Source organism: Lissotriton vulgaris, chromosome 9 (genome assembly GCF_964263255.1).
Source record: "Lissotriton vulgaris chromosome 9, aLisVul1.2, whole genome shotgun sequence".
In the NCBI taxonomy this organism is placed as follows: domain Eukaryota; kingdom Metazoa; phylum Chordata; class Amphibia; order Caudata; family Salamandridae; genus Lissotriton; species Lissotriton vulgaris.
Window position 1 is genome coordinate 541,222,786 of NC_141697.1, and position 22,145 is coordinate 541,244,930.

The following is a 22,145-nucleotide window of genomic DNA, read 5'->3' on the forward strand; positions in this document are numbered from 1 at the left end:
ATCAAGCAAAATTAGCAGAGGATGGTTTCGATCCATCGACCTCTGGGTTATGGGCCCAGCACGCTTCCGCTGCGCCACTCTGCTCCGTTGTGAAAGTGTTCTTTTTATGCAGATAAGGAGCATTAGGCAGAGTAGCATGGGATTGGTCTGGCTCTCACCTCATTTGCATAAGTATATCCCAAGGCATGCTGGGTGCAGAAAAACTTCATATTCCCCTCTCACAATCAGTCATAACTGAAAGTCAGACACTCTTAGGCACTAGCCGTTTCAGGCCTTTATCAAGACAGTAGCTCTTGAACCATCTCTCTCTCGCTCTGTGATCCTAGCACTAGCATGCTCAGGATTTGGCTTTACCTTGGAGCCAGAGATCTACCCGGTGAGGGCTTGCCGGTATAAGGCTTTAGAGCGTTTGGGAGCGTTCGGTACATGAGAGGACGTTGGACTGGAAGCTATGCAAATTTGAAGCATCCAAACTTCCTGCTGCAGTCGGAGGCTCTTTCCATGGACATCTGCCTTTTGGATTCCTCTAAACTTGCCCTCTGATGAAACATTTTGTGAGCTGCAGTTACCTCCGACGGCTACAAGGTGGTGCTACATTCAGGTGAGGGCACAAGTATGCACAAAATGTTGGGGACTTTTGCCAGATTTATTGCTGGATCTTGCATATTTTTTTCAGAGGCTAAATATTGCCTAGGAAATGCTTTTTAACATAGAGATGCTGGAGTTAAAATGTCTGGTTGGGCCTCAGCCCTTTCATTGTCTGCCCACTGTAACATATTTTTTTACCACTGCATGTGAGTGGTGACACTGCTTTATGAAACTTATCATATATTAGGACAATGAATATAGCAGAAGGGGCGATCGAAATGCTTGCCTACATATTTGTTTATTTTTTATATAATGGCTGATTAACCTCTTAATTATATTACCATTTTGTGAAATGTTGCTTTAAAATATATCCTGCTTGCAGAATATATAAGTATTTGTATTGCGTTGGCCGGGAATCGAACCCGGGTCAACTGCTTGGAAGGCAGCTATGCTCACCACTATACCACCAACGCCCTCAGATCTTTGCGCTCTCGGTTCTAAACATTAGGACCCTGAGTTCAATGACTATCATGCACCAGCTTCAATGGTGCATTTGGTTTAGATACCAACATGAAAAGCAATAGAAAGTTTTTGTAGAAGGTAAGGAACTGGGATTGAAACCAAGGACAAAGCTGTGCAGAAGAGAAGAATGGAAAGCAGCAATACAAATAATAGATATGAACACATAGAGGCAGCATGGGAAGCAAAGCAGGGAAGAGAAATAGAGAACATTCCATGAAATGCCCAGGAGATAGATAAGAGCAGAACAAAAAAGGGAAGAATGAAATTCAAAGCCTCCACATAAAAGTGTTTGAAGGTCCCACCAGTCATTCATGCTTATTATTGTGTGCCTTTACTTTCAAAGTACAGTGTGGAGCTTTTGACGATCCCTCTCTTGTATTTCAGCAGACACAGATAGTTGAGAAGTCTTTTCTCACATAGCTGGCACAAGCTTGCGCTTTTCCTTGCTGGTAGCGTGGAAATGACAGCTTGGTCCTTGGAAGTAAAATCAAGCAAAATTAGCAGAGGATGGTTTCGATCCATCGACCTCTGGGTTATGGGCCCAGCACGCTTCCGCTGCGCCACTCTGCTCCGTTGTGAAAGTGTTCTTTTTATGCAGATAAGGAGCATTAGGCAGAGTAGCATGGGATTGGTCTGGCTCTCACCTCATTTGCATAAGTATATCCCAAGGCATGCTGGGTGCAGAAAAACTTCATCTTCCCCTCTCACAATCAGTCATAACTGAAAGTCAGACACTCTTAGGCACTAGCCGTTTCAGGCCTTTATCAAGACAGTAGCTCTTGAACCATCTCTCTCTCGCTCTGTGATCCTAGCACTAGCATGCTCAGGATTTGGCTTTACCTTGGAGCCAGAGATATACCCGGTGAGGGCTTGCCCGGTGTGAGGCTTTTGAGCGTTTGGGAGCGTTCGGGACGTGAGTGGACGTTGGACAGGAAACTATGCGAATATGAAGCCTCCAACATTCCTGCTTCAGTGAGTGGTTCTTTCCATGGACATCTGACTCTTGGATTCCTCTCAACTTGCCTTCTGATAAAACATTTTGTGAGCAGCAGTTTCCTTCGACAGCTACAAGGTGGCGCTACATTCAGGTGAGAGCACAAGTATGCACAAAATGTTAGGGACTTTTGCCAGATTTATCGGTGGATCTTGCATATTTTTTCAGAGGCTAGATATTGCCTAGAAATGCTTTTTAACATAGAGATGCTGGAGTTACAATGTCTGGTCGGGCCTCAGCCCTTCCATTGCTTGCCCACTGTAACAAATTTATTACCAGCACATGTGTGTTGTGACTCTGCTTTATGAAACTTATCATATATTAGGACAATGTATGTAGCAGAAGGTGCGATTGAGATGTTTGCCCACGTATTTGTTTATTTTTTTATATATGGCTGATTAATCTGTTCGTGAAATTTCCATTTTGTGACATGTTGCATTACAATATATCCTGCTTGCAGAATATATAAGTATTTTCAGTGCGTTGGCCGGGAATCGAACCCGGGTCAACTGCTTGGGAAGCAGCTATGCTCACCACTATACCACCAACGCCCTCTGATGTGTTAGCTCTCGGTTCTAAATATTACGTTGCAGAAATCAATGACTATCTTGCACCAGCTTCAATGGTGCATTTGGTTTAGATACCAACATGAGAAGCAGTAGAACGTTTTTTGCAGAGGGTAAGGAACTGGGGATTGAAACCAAGGACAAAGTTGTGCAGAAGAGAAGAAATGAAAAGCAACAGTACAAATAGTAGAAATGAGCATATATAGGCAGCATGGGAAGCAAAGCAGGGAAGAGAAAGAGAACATTCCATGAAATGCCCAGGAGATAGATAAGAGCAGAACAAAAAGGGAAGAATGAAATTCAAAGCATGCCCAGAAAGTTGTGTGAAGCTCCCACCAGTCAGTCATTTATGGTTATAATTGTGTGTCTTTACTTTCAAAGTACAGGGTTGTACCTTTCACGATCACTCTTGTATTACACAGACACGAATAGTTGAGAAGTCTTTTCTCACATAGCTGGCACAAGCTTGCACTTTTCCTTTCTGGCTATGTGGAAATGACAGCTTGGTCCTTGGAAGGAAAATCAAGCAAAATTAGCAGAGGATGGTTTCGATCCATCGACCTCTGGGTTATGGGCCCAGCACGCTTCCGCTGCGCCACTCTGCTCCTTTGTGAAAGTGTTCTCTTTATGCAGATGAGGAGGCATTCAGAGAAGTGACGTGGGATTGGTCGGGCTCTCACCTCATTTGCCTAAGTATATCGCAAGGCATGCTGGGTGCAGAAAATCTTTATCTTCCCCTCTCACAATCAGTCACAACTGAAAGTCCAGACCCTCTTAGGCACTAGCCGTTTCAGGCCTTTAACAAGACAACAGCTCTCCGACGCTCTCTGTCTCTCTCTCTCTCTCTGTGATCCTAGTGCTTGCATGCTCAGTATTTGGCTTTTCCTGGGAGCCAGAGATCTACCCGGTGAGGGCTTGCCGGTATAAGGCTTTAGAGCGTTTGGGAGCGTTCGGTACATGAGAGGACGTTGGACTGGAAGCTATGCAAATTTGAAGCATCCAAACTTCCTGCTGCAGTCGGAGGCTCTTTCCATGGACATCTGCCTTTTGGATTCCTCTAAACTTGCCCTCTGATGAAACATTTTGTGAGCTGCAGTTACCTCCGACGGCTACAAGGTGGTGCTACATTCAGGTGAGGGCACAAGTATGCACAAAATGTTGGGGACTTTTGCCAGATTTATTGCTGGACCTTGCATATTTTTTTCAGAGGCTAAATATTGCCTAGGAAATGCTTTTTAACATAGAGATGCTGGAGTTAAAATGTCTGGTCGGGCCTCAGCCCTTTCATTGTCTGCCCACTGTAACATATTTTTTTACCAGTACATGTGAGTGGTGACTCTGCTTTATGAAACTTATCATATATTAGGACAATGAATATAGCAGAAGGGGCGATCGAAATGCTTGCCTACATATTTGTTTATTTTTTATATAATGGCTGATTAACCTCTTAATTATATTACCATTTTGTGAAATGTTGCTTTAAAATATATCCTGCTTGCAGAATATATAAGTATTTGTACTGCGTTGGCCGGGAATCGAACCCGGGTCAACTGCTTGGAAGGCAGCTATGCTCACCACTATACCACCAACGCCCTCTGATCTTTGCGCTCTCGGTTCTAAACATTAGGACCCTGAGTTCAATGACTATCATGCACCAGCTTCAATGGTGCATTTGGTTTAGATACCAACATGAAAAGCAATAGAAAGTTTTTGTAGAGGGTAAGGAACTGGGATTGAAACTAAGGACAAAGCTGTGCAGAAGAGAAGAATGGAAAGCAGCAATACAAATAATAGATATGAACACATAGAGGCAGCATGGGAAGCAAAGCAGGAAAGAGAAATAGAGAACATTCCATGAAATGCCCAGGAGATAGATAAGAGCAGAACAAAAAAGGGAAGAATGAAATTCAAAGCCTCCACATAAAAGTGTTTGAAGGTCCCACCAGTCATTCATGCTTATTATTGTGTGCCTTTGCTTTCAAAGTACAGTGTGGAGCTTTTGACGATCCCTCTCTTGTATTTCAGCAGACACAGATAGTTGAGAAGTCTTTTCTCACATAGCTGGCACAAGCTTGCGCTTTTCCTTGCTGGTAGCGTGGAAATGACAGCTTGGTCCTTGGAAGTAAAATCAAGCAAAATTAGCAGAGGATGGTTTCGATCCATCGACCTCTGGGTTATGGGCCCAGCACGCTTCCGCTGCGCCACTCTGCTCCGTTGTGAAAGTGTTCTTTTTATGCAGATAAGGAGCATTAGGCAGAGTAGCATGGGATTGGTCTGGCTCTCACCTCATTTGCATAAGTATATCCCAAGGCATGCTGGGTGCAGAAAAACTTCATATTCCCCTCTCACAATCAGTCATAACTGAAAGTCAGACACTCTTAGGCACTAGCCGTTTCAGGCCTTTATCAAGACAGTAGCTCTTGAACCATCTCTCTCTCGCTCTGTGATCCTAGCACTAGCATGCTCAGGATTTGGCTTTACCTTGGAGCCAGAGATATACCCGGTGAGGGCTTGCCCGGTGTGAGGCTTTTGAGCGTTTGGGAGCGTTCGGGACGTGAGTGGACGTTGGACAGGAAACTATGCGAATATGAAGCCTCCAACATTCCTGCTTCAGTGAGTGGTTCTTTCCATGGACATCTGACTCTTGGATTCCTTTCAACTTGCCTTCTGATAAAACATTTTGTGAGCAGCAGTTTCCTTCGACAGCTACAAGGTGGCGCTACATTCAGGTGAGAGCACAAGTATGCACAAAATGTTAGGGACTTTTGCCAGATTTATCGGTGGATCTTGCATATTTTTTCAGAGGCTAGATATTGCCTAGAAATGCTTTTTAACATAGAGATGCTGGAGTTACAATGTCTGGTCGGGCCTCAGCCCTTCCATTGTTTGCCCACTGTAACAAATTTATTACCAGCACATGTGTGTTGTGACTCTGCTTTATGAAACTTATCATATATTAGGACAATGTATGTAGCAGAAGGTGCGATTGAGATGTTTGCCCACGTATTTGTTTATTTTTTTATATATGGCTGATTAATCTGTTCGTGAAATTTCCATTTTGTGACATGTTGCATTACAATATATCCTGCTTGCAGAATATATAAGTATTTTCAGTGCGTTGGCCGGGAATCGAACCCGGGTCAACTGCTTGGGAAGCAGCTATGCTCACCACTATACCACCAACGCCCTCTGATGTGTTAGCTCTCGGTTCTAAATTTTACGTTGCAGAAATCAATGACTATCTTGCACCAGCTTCAATGGTGCATTTGGTTTAGATACCAACATGAGAAGCAGTAGAACGTTTTTTGCAGAGGGTAAGGAACTGGGGATTGAAACCAAGGACAAAGTTGTGCAGAAGAGAAGAAATGAAAAGCAACAGTACAAATAGTAGAAATGAGCATATATAGGCAGCATGGGAAGCAAAGCAGGGAAGAGAAAGAGAACATTCCATGAAATGCCCAGGAGATAGATAAGAGCAGAACAAAAAGGGAAGAATGAAATTCAAAGCATGCCCAGAAAGTTGTGTGAAGCTCCCACCAGTCAGTCATTTATGGTTATAATTGTGTGTCTTTACTTTCAAAGTACAGGGTTGTACCTTTCACGATCACTCTTGTATTACACAGACACGAATAGTTGAGAAGTCTTTTCTCACATAGCTGGCACAAGCTTGCACTTTTCCTTTCTGGCTATGTGGAAATGACAGCTTGGTCCTTGGAAGGAAAATCAAGCAAAATTAGCAGAGGATGGTTTCGATCCATCGACCTCTGGGTTATGGGCCCAGCACGCTTCCGCTGCGCCACTCTGCTCCTTTGTGAAAGTGTTCTCTTTATGCAGATGAGGAGGCATTCAGAGAAGTGACGTGGGATTGGTCGGGCTCTCACCTCATTTGCCTAAGTATATCGCAAGGCATGCTGGGTGCAGAAAATCTTTATCTTCCCCTCTCACAATCAGTCACAACTGAAAGTCCAGACCCTCTTAGGCACTAGCCGTTTCAGGCCTTTAACAAGACAACAGCTCTCCGACGCTCTCTGTCTCTCTCTCTCTCTGTGATCCTAGTGCTTGCATGCTCAGTATTTGGCTTTTCCTGGGAGCCAGAGATCTACCCGGTGAGGGCTTGCCGGTATAAGGCTTTAGAGCGTTTGGGAGCGTTCGGTACATGAGAGGACGTTGGACTGGAAGCTATGCAAATTTGAAGCATCCAAACTTCCTGCTGCAGTCGGAGGCTCTTTCCATGGACATCTGCCTTTTGGATTCCTCTAAACTTGCCCTCTGATGAAACATTTTGTGAGCTGCAGTTACCTCCGACGGCTACAAGGTGGTGCTACATTCAGGTGAGGGCACAAGTATGCACAAAATGTTGGGGACTTTTGCCAGATTTATTGCTGGATCTTGCATATTTTTTTCAGAGGCTAAATATTGCCTAGGAAATGCTTTTTAACATAGAGATGCTGGAGTTAAAATGTCTGGTTGGGCCTCAGCCCTTTCATTGTCTGCCCACTGTAACATATTTTTTTACCACTGCATGTGAGTGGTGACACTGCTTTATGAAACTTATCATATATTAGGACAATGAATATAGCAGAAGGGGCGATCGAAATGCTTGCCTACATATTTGTTTATTTTTTATATAATGGCTGATTAACCTCTTAATTATATTACCATTTTGTGAAATGTTGCTTTAAAATATATCCTGCTTGCAGAATATATAAGTATTTGTATTGCGTTGGCCGGGAATCGAACCCGGGTCAACTGCTTGGAAGGCAGCTATGCTCACCACTATACCACCAACGCCCTCAGATCTTTGCGCTCTCGGTTCTAAACATTAGGACCCTGAGTTCAATGACTATCATGCACCAGCTTCAATGGTGCATTTGGTTTAGATACCAACATGAAAAGCAATAGAAAGTTTTTGTAGAAGGTAAGGAACTGGGATTGAAACCAAGGACAAAGCTGTGCAGAAGAGAAGAATGGAAAGCAGCAATACAAATAATAGATATGAACACATAGAGGCAGCATGGGAAGCAAAGCAGGGAAGAGAAATAGAGAACATTCCATGAAATGCCCAGGAGATAGATAAGAGCAGAACAAAAAAGGGAAGAATGAAATTCAAAGCCTCCACATAAAAGTGTTTGAAGGTCCCACCAGTCATTCATGCTTATTATTGTGTGCCTTTACTTTCAAAGTACAGTGTGGAGCTTTTGACGATCCCTCTCTTGTATTTCAGCAGACACAGATAGTTGAGAAGTCTTTTCTCACATAGCTGGCACAAGCTTGCGCTTTTCCTTGCTGGTAGCGTGGAAATGACAGCTTGGTCCTTGGAAGTAAAATCAAGCAAAATTAGCAGAGGATGGTTTCGATCCATCGACCTCTGGGTTATGGGCCCAGCACGCTTCCGCTGCGCCACTCTGCTCCGTTGTGAAAGTGTTCTTTTTATGCAGATAAGGAGCATTAGGCAGAGTAGCATGGGATTGGTCTGGCTCTCACCTCATTTGCATAAGTATATCCCAAGGCATGCTGGGTGCAGAAAAACTTCATCTTCCCCTCTCACAATCAGTCATAACTGAAAGTCAGACACTCTTAGGCACTAGCCGTTTCAGGCCTTTATCAAGACAGTAGCTCTTGAACCATCTCTCTCTCGCTCTGTGATCCTAGCACTAGCATGCTCAGGATTTGGCTTTACCTTGGAGCCAGAGATATACCCGGTGAGGGCTTGCCCGGTGTGAGGCTTTTGAGCGTTTGGGAGCGTTCGGGACGTGAGTGGACGTTGGACAGGAAACTATGCGAATATGAAGCCTCCAACATTCCTGCTTCAGTGAGTGGTTCTTTCCATGGACATCTGACTCTTGGATTCCTCTCAACTTGCCTTCTGATAAAACATTTTGTGAGCAGCAGTTTCCTTCGACAGCTACAAGGTGGCGCTACATTCAGGTGAGAGCACAAGTATGCACAAAATGTTAGGGACTTTTGCCAGATTTATCGGTGGATCTTGCATATTTTTTCAGAGGCTAGATATTGCCTAGAAATGCTTTTTAACATAGAGATGCTGGAGTTACAATGTCTGGTCGGGCCTCAGCCCTTCCATTGCTTGCCCACTGTAACAAATTTATTACCAGCACATGTGTGTTGTGACTCTGCTTTATGAAACTTATCATATATTAGGACAATGTATGTAGCAGAAGGTGCGATTGAGATGTTTGCCCACGTATTTGTTTATTTTTTTATATATGGCTGATTAATCTGTTCGTGAAATTTCCATTTTGTGACATGTTGCATTACAATATATCCTGCTTGCAGAATATATAAGTATTTTCAGTGCGTTGGCCGGGAATCGAACCCGGGTCAACTGCTTGGGAAGCAGCTATGCTCACCACTATACCACCAACGCCCTCTGATGTGTTAGCTCTCGGTTCTAAATATTACGTTGCAGAAATCAATGACTATCTTGCACCAGCTTCAATGGTGCATTTGGTTTAGATACCAACATGAGAAGCAGTAGAACGTTTTTTGCAGAGGGTAAGGAACTGGGGATTGAAACCAAGGACAAAGTTGTGCAGAAGAGAAGAAATGAAAAGCAACAGTACAAATAGTAGAAATGAGCATATATAGGCAGCATGGGAAGCAAAGCAGGGAAGAGAAAGAGAACATTCCATGAAATGCCCAGGAGATAGATAAGAGCAGAACAAAAAGGGAAGAATGAAATTCAAAGCATGCCCAGAAAGTTGTGTGAAGCTCCCACCAGTCAGTCATTTATGGTTATAATTGTGTGTCTTTACTTTCAAAGTACAGGGTTGTACCTTTCACGATCACTCTTGTATTACACAGACACGAATAGTTGAGAAGTCTTTTCTCACATAGCTGGCACAAGCTTGCACTTTTCCTTTCTGGCTATGTGGAAATGACAGCTTGGTCCTTGGAAGGAAAATCAAGCAAAATTAGCAGAGGATGGTTTCGATCCATCGACCTCTGGGTTATGGGCCCAGCACGCTTCCGCTGCGCCACTCTGCTCCTTTGTGAAAGTGTTCTCTTTATGCAGATGAGGAGGCATTCAGAGAAGTGACGTGGGATTGGTCGGGCTCTCACCTCATTTGCCTAAGTATATCGCAAGGCATGCTGGGTGCAGAAAATCTTTATCTTCCCCTCTCACAATCAGTCACAACTGAAAGTCCAGACCCTCTTAGGCACTAGCCGTTTCAGGCCTTTAACAAGACAACAGCTCTCCGACGCTCTCTGTCTCTCTCTCTCTCTCTGTGATCCTAGTGCTTGCATGCTCAGTATTTGGCTTTTCCTGGGAGCCAGAGATCTACCCGGTGAGGGCTTGCCGGTATAAGGCTTTAGAGCGTTTGGGAGCGTTCGGTACATGAGAGGACGTTGGACTGGAAGCTATGCAAATTTGAAGCATCCAAACTTCCTGCTGCAGTCGGAGGCTCTTTCCATGGACATCTGCCTTTTGGATTCCTCTAAACTTGCCCTCTGATGAAACATTTTGTGAGCTGCAGTTACCTCCGACGGCTACAAGGTGGTGCTACATTCAGGTGAGGGCACAAGTATGCACAAAATGTTGGGGACTTTTGCCAGATTTATTGCTGGACCTTGCATATTTTTTTCAGAGGCTAAATATTGCCTAGGAAATGCTTTTTAACATAGAGATGCTGGAGTTAAAATGTCTGGTCGGGCCTCAGCCCTTTCATTGTCTGCCCACTGTAACATATTTTTTTACCAGTACATGTGAGTGGTGACTCTGCTTTATGAAACTTATCATATATTAGGACAATGAATATAGCAGAAGGGGCGATCGAAATGCTTGCCTACATATTTGTTTATTTTTTATATAATGGCTGATTAACCTCTTAATTATATTACCATTTTGTGAAATGTTGCTTTAAAATATATCCTGCTTGCAGAATATATAAGTATTTGTACTGCGTTGGCCGGGAATCGAACCCGGGTCAACTGCTTGGAAGGCAGCTATGCTCACCACTATACCACCAACGCCCTCTGATCTTTGCGCTCTCGGTTCTAAACATTAGGACCCTGAGTTCAATGACTATCATGCACCAGCTTCAATGGTGCATTTGGTTTAGATACCAACATGAAAAGCAATAGAAAGTTTTTGTAGAGGGTAAGGAACTGGGATTGAAACTAAGGACAAAGCTGTGCAGAAGAGAAGAATGGAAAGCAGCAATACAAATAATAGATATGAACACATAGAGGCAGCATGGGAAGCAAAGCAGGGAAGAGAAATAGAGAACATTCCATGAAATGCCCAGGAGATAGATAAGAGCAGAACAAAAAAGGGAAGAATGAAATTCAAAGCCTCCACATAAAAGTGTTTGAAGGTCCCACCAGTCATTCATGCTTATTATTGTGTGCCTTTACTTTCAAAGTACAGTGTGGAGCTTTTGACGATCCCTCTCTTGTATTTCAGCAGACACAGATAGTTGAGAAGTCTTTTCTCACATAGCTGGCACAAGCTTGCGCTTTTCCTTGCTGGTAGCGTGGAAATGACAGCTTGGTCCTTGGAAGTAAAATCAAGCAAAATTAGCAGAGGATGGTTTCGATCCATCGACCTCTGGGTTATGGGCCCAGCACGCTTCCGCTGCGCCACTCTGCTCCGTTGTGAAAGTGTTCTTTTTATGCAGATAAGGAGCATTAGGCAGAGTAGCATGGGATTGGTCTGGCTCTCACCTCATTTGCATAAGTATATCCCAAGGCATGCTGGGTGCAGAAAAACTTCATATTCCCCTCTCACAATCAGTCATAACTGAAAGTCAGACACTCTTAGGCACTAGCCGTTTCAGGCCTTTATCAAGACAGTAGCTCTTGAACCATCTCTCTCTCGCTCTGTGATCCTAGCACTAGCATGCTCAGGATTTGGCTTTACCTTGGAGCCAGAGATATACCCGGTGAGGGCTTGCCCGGTGTGAGGCTTTTGAGCGTTTGGGAGCGTTCGGGACGTGAGTGGACGTTGGACAGGAAACTATGCGAATATGAAGCCTCCAACATTCCTGCTTCAGTGAGTGGTTCTTTCCATGGACATCTGACTCTTGGATTCCTCTCAACTTGCCTTCTGATAAAACATTTTGTGAGCAGCAGTTTCCTTCGACAGCTACAAGGTGGCGCTACATTCAGGTGAGAGCACAAGTATGCACAAAATGTTAGGGACTTTTGCCAGATTTATCGGTGGATCTTGCATATTTTTTCAGAGGCTAGATATTGCCTAGAAATGCTTTTTAACATAGAGATGCTGGAGTTACAATGTCTGGTCGGGCCTCAGCCCTTCCATTGTTTGCCCACTGTAACAAATTTATTACCAGCACATGTGTGTTGTGACTCTGCTTTATGAAACTTATCATATATTAGGACAATGTATGTAGCAGAAGGTGCGATTGAGATGTTTGCCCACGTATTTGTTTATTTTTTTATATATGGCTGATTAATCTGTTCGTGAAATTTCCATTTTGTGACATGTTGCATTACAATATATCCTGCTTGCAGAATATATAAGTATTTTCAGTGCGTTGGCCGGGAATCGAACCCGGGTCAACTGCTTGGGAAGCAGCTATGCTCACCACTATACCACCAACGCCCTCTGATGTGTTAGCTCTCGGTTCTAAATATTACGTTGCAGAAATCAATGACTATCTTGCACCAGCTTCAATGGTGCATTTGGTTTAGATACCAACATGAGAAGCAGTAGAACGTTTTTTGCAGAGGGTAAGGAACTGGGGATTGAAACCAAGGACAAAGTTGTGCAGAAGAGAAGAAATGAAAAGCAACAGTACAAATAGTAGAAATGAGCATATATAGGCAGCATGGGAAGCAAAGCAGGGAAGAGAAAGAGAACATTCCATGAAATGCCCAGGAGATAGATAAGAGCAGAACAAAAAGGGAAGAATGAAATTCAAAGCATGCCCAGAAAGTTGTGTGAAGCTCCCACCAGTCAGTCATTTATGGTTATAATTGTGTGTCTTTACTTTCAAAGTACAGGGTTGTACCTTTCACGATCACTCTTGTATTACACAGACACGAATAGTTGAGAAGTCTTTTCTCACATAGCTGGCACAAGCTTGCACTTTTCCTTTCTGGCTATGTGGAAATGACAGCTTGGTCCTTGGAAGGAAAATCAAGCAAAATTAGCAGAGGATGGTTTCGATCCATCGACCTCTGGGTTATGGGCCCAGCACGCTTCCGCTGCGCCACTCTGCTCCTTTGTGAAAGTGTTCTCTTTATGCAGATGAGGAGGCATTCAGAGAAGTGACGTGGGATTGGTCGGGCTCTCACCTCATTTGCCTAAGTATATCGCAAGGCATGCTGGGTGCAGAAAATCTTTATCTTCCCCTCTCACAATCAGTCACAACTGAAAGTCCAGACCCTCTTAGGCACTAGCCGTTTCAGGCCTTTAACAAGACAACAGCTCTCCGACGCTCTCTGTCTCTCTCTCTCTCTGTGATCCTAGTGCTTGCATGCTCAGTATTTGGCTTTTCCTGGGAGCCAGAGATCTACCCGGTGAGGGCTTGCCGGTATAAGGCTTTAGAGCGTTTGGGAGCGTTCGGTACATGAGAGGACGTTGGACTGGAAGCTATGCAAATTTGAAGCATCCAAACTTCCTGCTGCAGTCGGAGGCTCTTTCCATGGACATCTGCCTTTTGGATTCCTCTAAACTTGCCCTCTGATGAAACATTTTGTGAGCTGCAGTTACCTCCGACGGCTACAAGGTGGTGCTACATTCAGGTGAGGGCACAAGTATGCACAAAATGTTGGGGACTTTTGCCAGATTTATTGCTGGATCTTGCATATTTTTTTCAGAGGCTAAATATTGCCTAGGAAATGCTTTTTAACATAGAGATGCTGGAGTTAAAATGTCTGGTCGGGCCTCAGCCCTTTCATTGTCTGCCCACTGTAACATATTTTTTTACCAGTACATGTGAGTGGTGACTCTGCTTTATGAAACTTATCATATATTAGGACAATGAATATAGCAGAAGGGGCGATCGAAATGCTTGCCTACATATTTGTTTATTTTTTATATAATGGCTGATTAACCTCTTAATTATATTACCATTTTGTGAAATGTTGCTTTAAAATATATCCTGCTTGCAGAATATATAAGTATTTGTACTGCGTTGGCCGGGAATCGAACCCGGGTCAACTGCTTGGAAGGCAGCTATGCTCACCACTATACCACCAACGCCCTCTGATCTTTGCGCTCTCGGTTCTAAACATTAGGACCCTGAGTTCAATGACTATCATGCACCAGCTTCAATGGTGCATTTGGTTTAGATACCAACATGAAAAGCAATAGAAAGTTTTTGTAGAGGGTAAGGAACTGGGATTGAAACTAAGGACAAAGCTGTGCAGAAGAGAAGAATGGAAAGCAGCAATACAAATAATAGATATGAACACATAGAGGCAGCATGGGAAGCAAAGCAGGAAAGAGAAATAGAGAACATTCCATGAAATGCCCAGGAGATAGATAAGAGCAGAACAAAAAAGGGAAGAATGAAATTCAAAGCCTCCACATAAAAGTGTTTGAAGGTCCCACCAGTCATTCATGCTTATTATTGTGTGCCTTTACTTTCAAAGTACAGTGTGGAGCTTTTGACGATCCCTCTCTTGTATTTCAGCAGACACAGATAGTTGAGAAGTCTTTTCTCACATAGCTGGCACAAGCTTGCGCTTTTCCTTGCTGGTAGCGTGGAAATGACAGCTTGGTCCTTGGAAGTAAAATCAAGCAAAATTAGCAGAGGATGGTTTCGATCCATCGACCTCTGGGTTATGGGCCCAGCACGCTTCCGCTGCGCCACTCTGCTCCGTTGTGAAAGTGTTCTTTTTATGCAGATAAGGAGCATTAGGCAGAGTAGCATGGGATTGGTCTGGCTCTCACCTCATTTGCATAAGTATATCCCAAGGCATGCTGGGTGCAGAAAAACTTCATATTCCCCTCTCACAATCAGTCATAACTGAAAGTCAGACACTCTTAGGCACTAGCCGTTTCAGGCCTTTATCAAGACAGTAGCTCTTGAACCATCTCTCTCTCGCTCTGTGATCCTAGCACTAGCATGCTCAGGATTTGGCTTTACCTTGGAGCCAGAGATATACCCGGTGAGGGCTTGCCCGGTGTGAGGCTTTTGAGCGTTTGGGAGCGTTCGGGACGTGAGTGGACGTTGGACAGGAAACTATGCGAATATGAAGCCTCCAACATTCCTGCTTCAGTGAGTGGTTCTTTCCATGGACATCTGACTCTTGGATTCCTCTCAACTTGCCTTCTGATAAAACATTTTGTGAGCAGCAGTTTCCTTCGACAGCTACAAGGTGGCGCTACATTCAGGTGAGAGCACAAGTATGCACAAAATGTTAGGGACTTTTGCCAGATTTATCGGTGGATCTTGCATATTTTTTCAGAGGCTAGATATTGCCTAGAAATGCTTTTTAACATAGAGATGCTGGAGTTACAATGTCTGGTCGGGCCTCAGCCCTTCCATTGCTTGCCCACTGTAACAAATTTATTACCAGCACATGTGTGTTGTGACTCTGCTTTATGAAACTTATCATATATTAGGACAATGTATGTAGCAGAAGGTGCGATTGAGATGTTTGCCCACGTATTTGTTTATTTTTTTATATATGGCTGATTAATCTGTTCGTGAAATTTCCATTTTGTGACATGTTGCATTACAATATATCCTGCTTGCAGAATATATAAGTATTTTCAGTGCGTTGGCCGGGAATCGAACCCGGGTCAACTGCTTGGGAAGCAGCTATGCTCACCACTATACCACCAACGCCCTCTGATGTGTTAGCTCTCGGTTCTAAATATTACGTTGCAGAAATCAATGACTATCTTGCACCAGCTTCAATGGTGCATTTGGTTTAGATACCAACATGAGAAGCAGTAGAACGTTTTTTGCAGAGGGTAAGGAACTGGGGATTGAAACCAAGGACAAAGTTGTGCAGAAGAGAAGAAATGAAAAGCAACAGTACAAATAGTAGAAATGAGCATATATAGGCAGCATGGGAAGCAAAGCAGGGAAGAGAAAGAGAACATTCCATGAAATGCCCAGGAGATAGATAAGAGCAGAACAAAAAGGGAAGAATGAAATTCAAAGCATGCCCAGAAAGTTGTGTGAAGCTCCCACCAGTCAGTCATTTATGGTTATAATTGTGTGTCTTTACTTTCAAAGTACAGGGTTGTACCTTTCACGATCACTCTTGTATTACACAGACACGAATAGTTGAGAAGTCTTTTCTCACATAGCTGGCACAAGCTTGCACTTTTCCTTTCTGGCTATGTGGAAATGACAGCTTGGTCCTTGGAAGGAAAATCAAGCAAAATTAGCAGAGGATGGTTTCGATCCATCGACCTCTGGGTTATGGGCCCAGCACGCTTCCGCTGCGCCACTCTGCTCCTTTGTGAAAGTGTTCTCTTTATGCAGATGAGGAGGCATTCAGAGAAGTGACGTGGGATTGGTCGGGCTCTCACCTCATTTGCCTAAGTATATCGCAAGGCATGCTGGGTGCAGAAAATCTTTATCTTCCCCTCTCACAATCAGTCACAACTGAAAGTCCAGACCCTCTTAGGCACTAGCCGTTTCAGGCCTTTAACAAGACAACAGCTCTCCGACGCTCTCTGTCTCTCTCTCTCTCTCTGTGATCCTAGTGCTTGCATGCTCAGTATTTGGCTTTTCCTGGGAGCCAGAGATCTACCCGGTGAGGGCTTGCCGGTATAAGGCTTTAGAGCGTTTGGGAGCGTTCGGTACATGAGAGGACGTTGGACTGGAAGCTATGCAAATTTGAAGCATCCAAACTTCCTGCTGCAGTCGGAGGCTCTTTCCATGGACATCTGCCTTTTGGATTCCTCTAAACTTGCCCTCTGATGAAACATTTTGTGAGCTGCAGTTACCTCCGACGGCTACAAGGTGGTGCTACATTCAGGTGAGGGCACAAGTATGCACAAAATGTTGGGGACTTTTGCCAGATTTATTGCTGGACCTTGCATATTTTTTTCAGAGGCTAAATATTGCCTAGGAAATGCTTTTTAACATAGAGATGCTGGAGTTAAAATGTCTGGTCGGGCCTCAGCCCTTTCATTGTCTGCCCACTGTAACATATTTTTTTACCAGTACATGTGAGTGGTGACTCTGCTTTATGAAACTTATCATATATTAGGACAATGAATATAGCAGAAGGGGCGATCGAAATGCTTGCCTACATATTTGTTTATTTTTTATATAATGGCTGATTAACCTCTTAATTATATTACCATTTTGTGAAATGTTGCTTTAAAATATATCCTGCTTGCAGAATATATAAGTATTTGTACTGCGTTGGCCGGGAATCGAACCCGGGTCAACTGCTTGGAAGGCAGCTATGCTCACCACTATACCACCAACGCCCTCTGATCTTTGCGCTCTCGGTTCTAAACATTAGGACCCTGAGTTCAATGACTATCATGCACCAGCTTCAATGGTGCATTTGGTTTAGATACCAACATGAAAAGCAATAGAAAGTTTTTGTAGAGGGTAAGGAACTGGGATTGAAACTAAGGACAAAGCTGTGCAGAAGAGAAGAATGGAAAGCAGCAATACAAATAATAGATATGAACACATAGAGGCAGCATGGGAAGCAAAGCAGGGAAGAGAAATAGAGAACATTCCATGAAATGCCCAGGAGATAGATAAGAGCAGAACAAAAAAGGGAAGAATGAAATTCAAAGCCTCCACATAAAAGTGTTTGAAGGTCCCACCAGTCATTCATGCTTATTATTGTGTGCCTTTACTTTCAAAGTACAGTGTGGAGCTTTTGACGATCCCTCTCTTGTATTTCAGCAGACACAGATAGTTGAGAAGTCTTTTCTCACATAGCTGGCACAAGCTTGCGCTTTTCCTTGCTGGTAGCGTGGAAATGACAGCTTGGTCCTTGGAAGTAAAATCAAGCAAAATTAGCAGAGGATGGTTTCGATCCATCGACCTCTGGGTTATGGGCCCAGCACGCTTCCGCTGCGCCACTCTGCTCCGTTGTGAAAGTGTTCTTTTTATGCAGATAAGGAGCATTAGGCAGAGTAGCATGGGATTGGTCTGGCTCTCACCTCATTTGCATAAGTATATCCCAAGGCATGCTGGGTGCAGAAAAACTTCATATTCCCCTCTCACAATCAGTCATAACTGAAAGTCAGACACTCTTAGGCACTAGCCGTTTCAGGCCTTTATCAAGACAGTAGCTCTTGAACCATCTCTCTCTCGCTCTGTGATCCTAGCACTAGCATGCTCAGGATTTGGCTTTACCTTGGAGCCAGAGATATACCCGGTGAGGGCTTGCCCGGTGTGAGGCTTTTGAGCGTTTGGGAGCGTTGTGGACGTTGGACAGGAAACTATGCGAATATGAAGCCTCCAACATTCCTGCTTCAGTGAGTGGTTCTTTCCATGGACATCTGACTCTTGGATTCCTCTCAACTTGCCTTCTGATAAAACATTTTGTGAGCAGCAGTTTCCTTCGACAGCTACAAGGTGGCGCTACATTCAGGTGAGAGCACAAGTATGCACAAAATGTTAGGGACTTTTGCCAGATTTATCGGTGGATCTTGCATATTTTTTCAGAGGCTAGATATTGCCTAGAAATGCTTTTTAACATAGAGATGCTGGAGTTACAATGTCTGGTCGGGCCTCAGCCCTTCCATTGTTTGCCCACTGTAACAAATTTATTACCAGCACATGTGTGTTGTGACTCTGCTTTATGAAACTTATCATATATTAGGACAATGTATGTAGCAGAAGGTGCGATTGAGATGTTTGCCCACGTATTTGTTTATTTTTTTATATATGGCTGATTAATCTGTTCGTGAAATTTCCATTTTGTGACATGTTGCATTACAATATATCCTGCTTGCAGAATATATAAGTATTTTCAGTGCGTTGGCCGGGAATCGAACCCGGGTCAACTGCTTGGGAAGCAGCTATGCTCACCACTATACCACCAACGCCCTCTGATGTGTTAGCTCTCGGTTCTAAATATTACGTTGCAGAAATCAATGACTATCTTGCACCAGCTTCAATGGTGCATTTGGTTTAGATACCAACATGAGAAGCAGTAGAACGTTTTTTGCAGAGGGTAAGGAACTGGGGATTGAAACCAAGGACAAAGTTGTGCAGAAGAGAAGAAATGAAAAGCAACAGTACAAATAGTAGAAATGAGCATATATAGGCAGCATGGGAAGCAAAGCAGGGAAGAGAAAGAGAACATTCCATGAAATGCCCAGGAGATAGATAAGAGCAGAACAAAAAGGGAAGAATGAAATTCAAAGCATGCCCAGAAAGTTGTGTGAAGCTCCCACCAGTCAGTCATTTATGGTTATAATTGTGTGTCTTTACTTTCAAAGTACAGGGTTGTACCTTTCACGATCACTCTTGTATTACACAGACACGAATAGTTGAGAAGTCTTTTCTCACATAGCTGGCACAAGCTTGCACTTTTCCTTTCTGGCTATGTGGAAATGACAGCTTGGTCCTTGGAAGGAAAATCAAGCAAAATTAGCAGAGGATGGTTTCGATCCATCGACCTCTGGGTTATGGGCCCAGCACGCTTCCGCTGCGCCACTCTGCTCCTTTGTGAAAGTGTTCTCTTTATGCAGATGAGGAGGCATTCAGAGAAGTGACGTGGGATTGGTCGGGCTCTCACCTCATTTGCCTAAGTATATCGCAAGGCATGCTGGGTGCAGAAAATCTTTATCTTCCCCTCTCACAATCAGTCACAACTGAAAGTCCAGACCCTCTTAGGCACTAGCCGTTTCAGGCCTTTAACAAGACAACAGCTCTCCGACGCTCTCTGTCTCTCTCTCTCTCTGTGATCCTAGTGCTTGCATGCTCAGTATTTGGCTTTTCCTGGGAGCCAGAGATCTACCCGGTGAGGGCTTGCCGGTATAAGGCTTTAGAGCGTTTGGGAGCGTTCGGTACATGAGAGGACGTTGGACTGGAAGCTATGCAAATTTGAAGCATCCAAACTTCCTGCTGCAGTCGGAGGCTCTTTCCATGGACATCTGCCTTTTGGATTCCTCTAAACTTGCCCTCTGATGAAACATTTTGTGAGCTGCAGTTACCTCCGACGGCTACAAGGTGGTGCTACATTCAGGTGAGGGCACAAGTATGCACAAAATGTTGGGGACTTTTGCCAGATTTATTGCTGGATCTTGCATATTTTTTTCAGAGGCTAAATATTGCCTAGGAAATGCTTTTTAACATAGAGATGCTGGAGTTAAAATGTCTGGTCGGGCCTCAGCCCTTTCATTGTCTGCCCACTGTAACATATTTTTTTACCAGTACATGTGAGTGGTGACTCTGCTTTATGAAACTTATCATATATTAGGACAATGAATATAGCAGAAGGGGCGATCGAAATGCTTGCCTACATATTTGTTTATTTTTTATATAATGGCTGATTAACCTCTTAATTATATTACCATTTTGTGAAATGTTGCTTTAAAATATATCCTGCTTGCAGAATATATAAGTATTTGTACTGCGTTGGCCGGGAATCGAACCCGGGTCAACTGCTTGGAAGGCAGCTATGCTCACCACTATACCACCAACGCCCTCTGATCTTTGCGCTCTCGGTTCTAAACATTAGGACCCTGAGTTCAATGACTATCATGCACCAGCTTCAATGGTGCATTTGGTTTAGATACCAACATGAAAAGCAATAGAAAGTTTTTGTAGAGGGTAAGGAACTGGGATTGAAACTAAGGACAAAGCTGTGCAGAAGAGAAGAATGGAAAGCAGCAATACAAATAATAGATATGAACACATAGAGGCAGCATGGGAAGCAAAGCAGGAAAGAGAAATAGAGAACATTCCATGAAATGCCCAGGAGATAGATAAGAGCAGAACAAAAAAGGGAAGAATGAAATTCAAAGCCTCCACATAAAAGTGTTTGAAGGTCCCACCAGTCATTCATGCTTATTATTGTGTGCCTTTACTTTCAAAGTACAGTGTGGAGCTTTTGACGATCCCTCTCTTGTATTTCAGCAGACACAGATAGTTGAGAAGTCTTTTCTCACATAGCTGGCACAAGCTTGCGCTTTTCCTTGCTGGTAGCGTGGAAATGACAGCTTGGTCCTTGGAAGTAAAATCAAGCAAAATTAGCAGAGAATGGTTTCGATCCATCGACCTCTGGGTTATGGGCCCAGCACGCTTCCGCTGCGCCACTCTGCTCCGTTGTGAAAGTGTTCTTTTTATGCAGATAAGGAGCATTAGGCAGAGTAGCATGGGATTGGTCTGGCTCTCACCTCATTTGCATAAGTATATCCCAAGGCATGCTGGGTGCAGAAAAACTTCATATTCCCCTCTCACAATCAGTCATAACTGAAAGTCAGACACTCTTAGGCACTAGCCGTTTCAGGCCTTTATCAAGACAGTAGCTCTTGAACCATCTCTCTCTCGCTCTGTGATCCTAGCACTAGCATGCTCAGGATTTGGCTTTACCTTGGAGCCAGAGATATACCCGGTGAGGGCTTGCCCGGTGTGAGGCTTTTGAGCGTTTGGGAGCGTTCGGGACGTGAGTGGACGTTGGACAGGAAACTATGCGAATATGAAGCCTCCAACATTCCTGCTTCAGTGAGTGGTTCTTTCCATGGACATCTGACTCTTGGATTCCTCTCAACTTGCCTTCTGATAAAACATTTTGTGAGCAGCAGTTTCCTTCGACAGCTACAAGGTGGCGCTACATTCAGGTGAGAGCACAAGTATGCACAAAATGTTAGGGACTTTTGCCAGATTTATCGGTGGATCTTGCATATTTTTTCAGAGGCTAGATATTGCCTAGAAATGCTTTTTAACATAGAGATGCTGGAGTTACAATGTCTGGTCGGGCCTCAGCCCTTCCATTGTTTGCCCACTGTAACAAATTTATTACCAGCACATGTGTGTTGTGACTCTGCTTTATGAAACTTATCATATATTAGGACAATGTATGTAGCAGAAGGTGCGATTGAGATGTTTGCCCACGTATTTGTTTATTTTTTTATATATGGCTGATTAATCTGTTCGTGAAATTTCCATTTTGTGACATGTTGCATTACAATATATCCTGCTTGCAGAATATATAAGTATTTTCAGTGCGTTGGCCGGGAATCGAACCCGGGTCAACTGCTTGGGAAGCAGCTATGCTCACCACTATACCACCAACGCCCTCTGATGTGTTAGCTCTCGGTTCTAAATATTACGTTGCAGAAATCAATGACTATCTTGCACCAGCTTCAATGGTGCATTTGGTTTAGATACCAACATGAGAAGCAGTAGAACGTTTTTTGCAGAGGGTAAGGAACTGGGGATTGAAACCAAGGACAAAGTTGTGCAGAAGAGAAGAAATGAAAAGCAACAGTACAAATAGTAGAAATGAGCATATATAGGCAGCATGGGAAGCAAAGCAGGGAAGAGAAAGAGAACATTCCATGAAATGCCCAGGAGATAGATAAGAGCAGAACAAAA

At 43.7% G+C, this 22,145-nt stretch overlaps 14 non-coding genes across 14 annotated transcripts; all 14 read right to left on the reverse strand.

The window, feature by feature from the left end:
- Positions 1–989: 989 nt before the first annotated feature.
- On the reverse strand, positions 990–1,061 carry TRNAG-UCC (transfer RNA glycine (anticodon UCC)). The gene has a single exon. It is a non-coding gene; the product is annotated as a tRNA-Gly (tRNA).
- A 1,522-nt stretch (positions 1,062–2,583) lies between these two features.
- Positions 2,584–2,655, reverse strand: TRNAG-CCC (transfer RNA glycine (anticodon CCC)). Its single transcript has one exon. It is a non-coding gene; the product is annotated as a tRNA-Gly (tRNA).
- A 1,535-nt stretch (positions 2,656–4,190) lies between these two features.
- On the reverse strand, positions 4,191–4,262 carry TRNAG-UCC (transfer RNA glycine (anticodon UCC)). Its single transcript has one exon. It is a non-coding gene; the product is annotated as a tRNA-Gly (tRNA).
- Positions 4,263–5,784: 1,522 nt separating this feature from the next.
- On the reverse strand, positions 5,785–5,856 carry TRNAG-CCC (transfer RNA glycine (anticodon CCC)). The gene has a single exon. It is a non-coding gene; the product is annotated as a tRNA-Gly (tRNA).
- A 1,533-nt stretch (positions 5,857–7,389) lies between these two features.
- Positions 7,390–7,461, reverse strand: TRNAG-UCC (transfer RNA glycine (anticodon UCC)). Its single transcript has one exon. It is a non-coding gene; the product is annotated as a tRNA-Gly (tRNA).
- A 1,522-nt stretch (positions 7,462–8,983) lies between these two features.
- Positions 8,984–9,055, reverse strand: TRNAG-CCC (transfer RNA glycine (anticodon CCC)). Its single transcript has one exon. It is a non-coding gene; the product is annotated as a tRNA-Gly (tRNA).
- A 1,535-nt stretch (positions 9,056–10,590) lies between these two features.
- On the reverse strand, positions 10,591–10,662 carry TRNAG-UCC (transfer RNA glycine (anticodon UCC)). The gene has a single exon. It is a non-coding gene; the product is annotated as a tRNA-Gly (tRNA).
- Positions 10,663–12,184: 1,522 nt separating this feature from the next.
- Positions 12,185–12,256, reverse strand: TRNAG-CCC (transfer RNA glycine (anticodon CCC)). Its single transcript has one exon. It is a non-coding gene; the product is annotated as a tRNA-Gly (tRNA).
- Positions 12,257–13,789: 1,533 nt separating this feature from the next.
- On the reverse strand, positions 13,790–13,861 carry TRNAG-UCC (transfer RNA glycine (anticodon UCC)). The gene has a single exon. It is a non-coding gene; the product is annotated as a tRNA-Gly (tRNA).
- A 1,522-nt stretch (positions 13,862–15,383) lies between these two features.
- Positions 15,384–15,455, reverse strand: TRNAG-CCC (transfer RNA glycine (anticodon CCC)). Its single transcript has one exon. It is a non-coding gene; the product is annotated as a tRNA-Gly (tRNA).
- A 1,535-nt stretch (positions 15,456–16,990) lies between these two features.
- TRNAG-UCC (transfer RNA glycine (anticodon UCC)) lies at positions 16,991–17,062 on the reverse strand. The gene has a single exon. It is a non-coding gene; the product is annotated as a tRNA-Gly (tRNA).
- Positions 17,063–18,574: 1,512 nt separating this feature from the next.
- TRNAG-CCC (transfer RNA glycine (anticodon CCC)) lies at positions 18,575–18,646 on the reverse strand. Its single transcript has one exon. It is a non-coding gene; the product is annotated as a tRNA-Gly (tRNA).
- Positions 18,647–20,179: 1,533 nt separating this feature from the next.
- TRNAG-UCC (transfer RNA glycine (anticodon UCC)) lies at positions 20,180–20,251 on the reverse strand. Its single transcript has one exon. It is a non-coding gene; the product is annotated as a tRNA-Gly (tRNA).
- A 1,522-nt stretch (positions 20,252–21,773) lies between these two features.
- TRNAG-CCC (transfer RNA glycine (anticodon CCC)) lies at positions 21,774–21,845 on the reverse strand. The gene has a single exon. It is a non-coding gene; the product is annotated as a tRNA-Gly (tRNA).
- Positions 21,846–22,145: the final 300 nt, after the last annotated feature.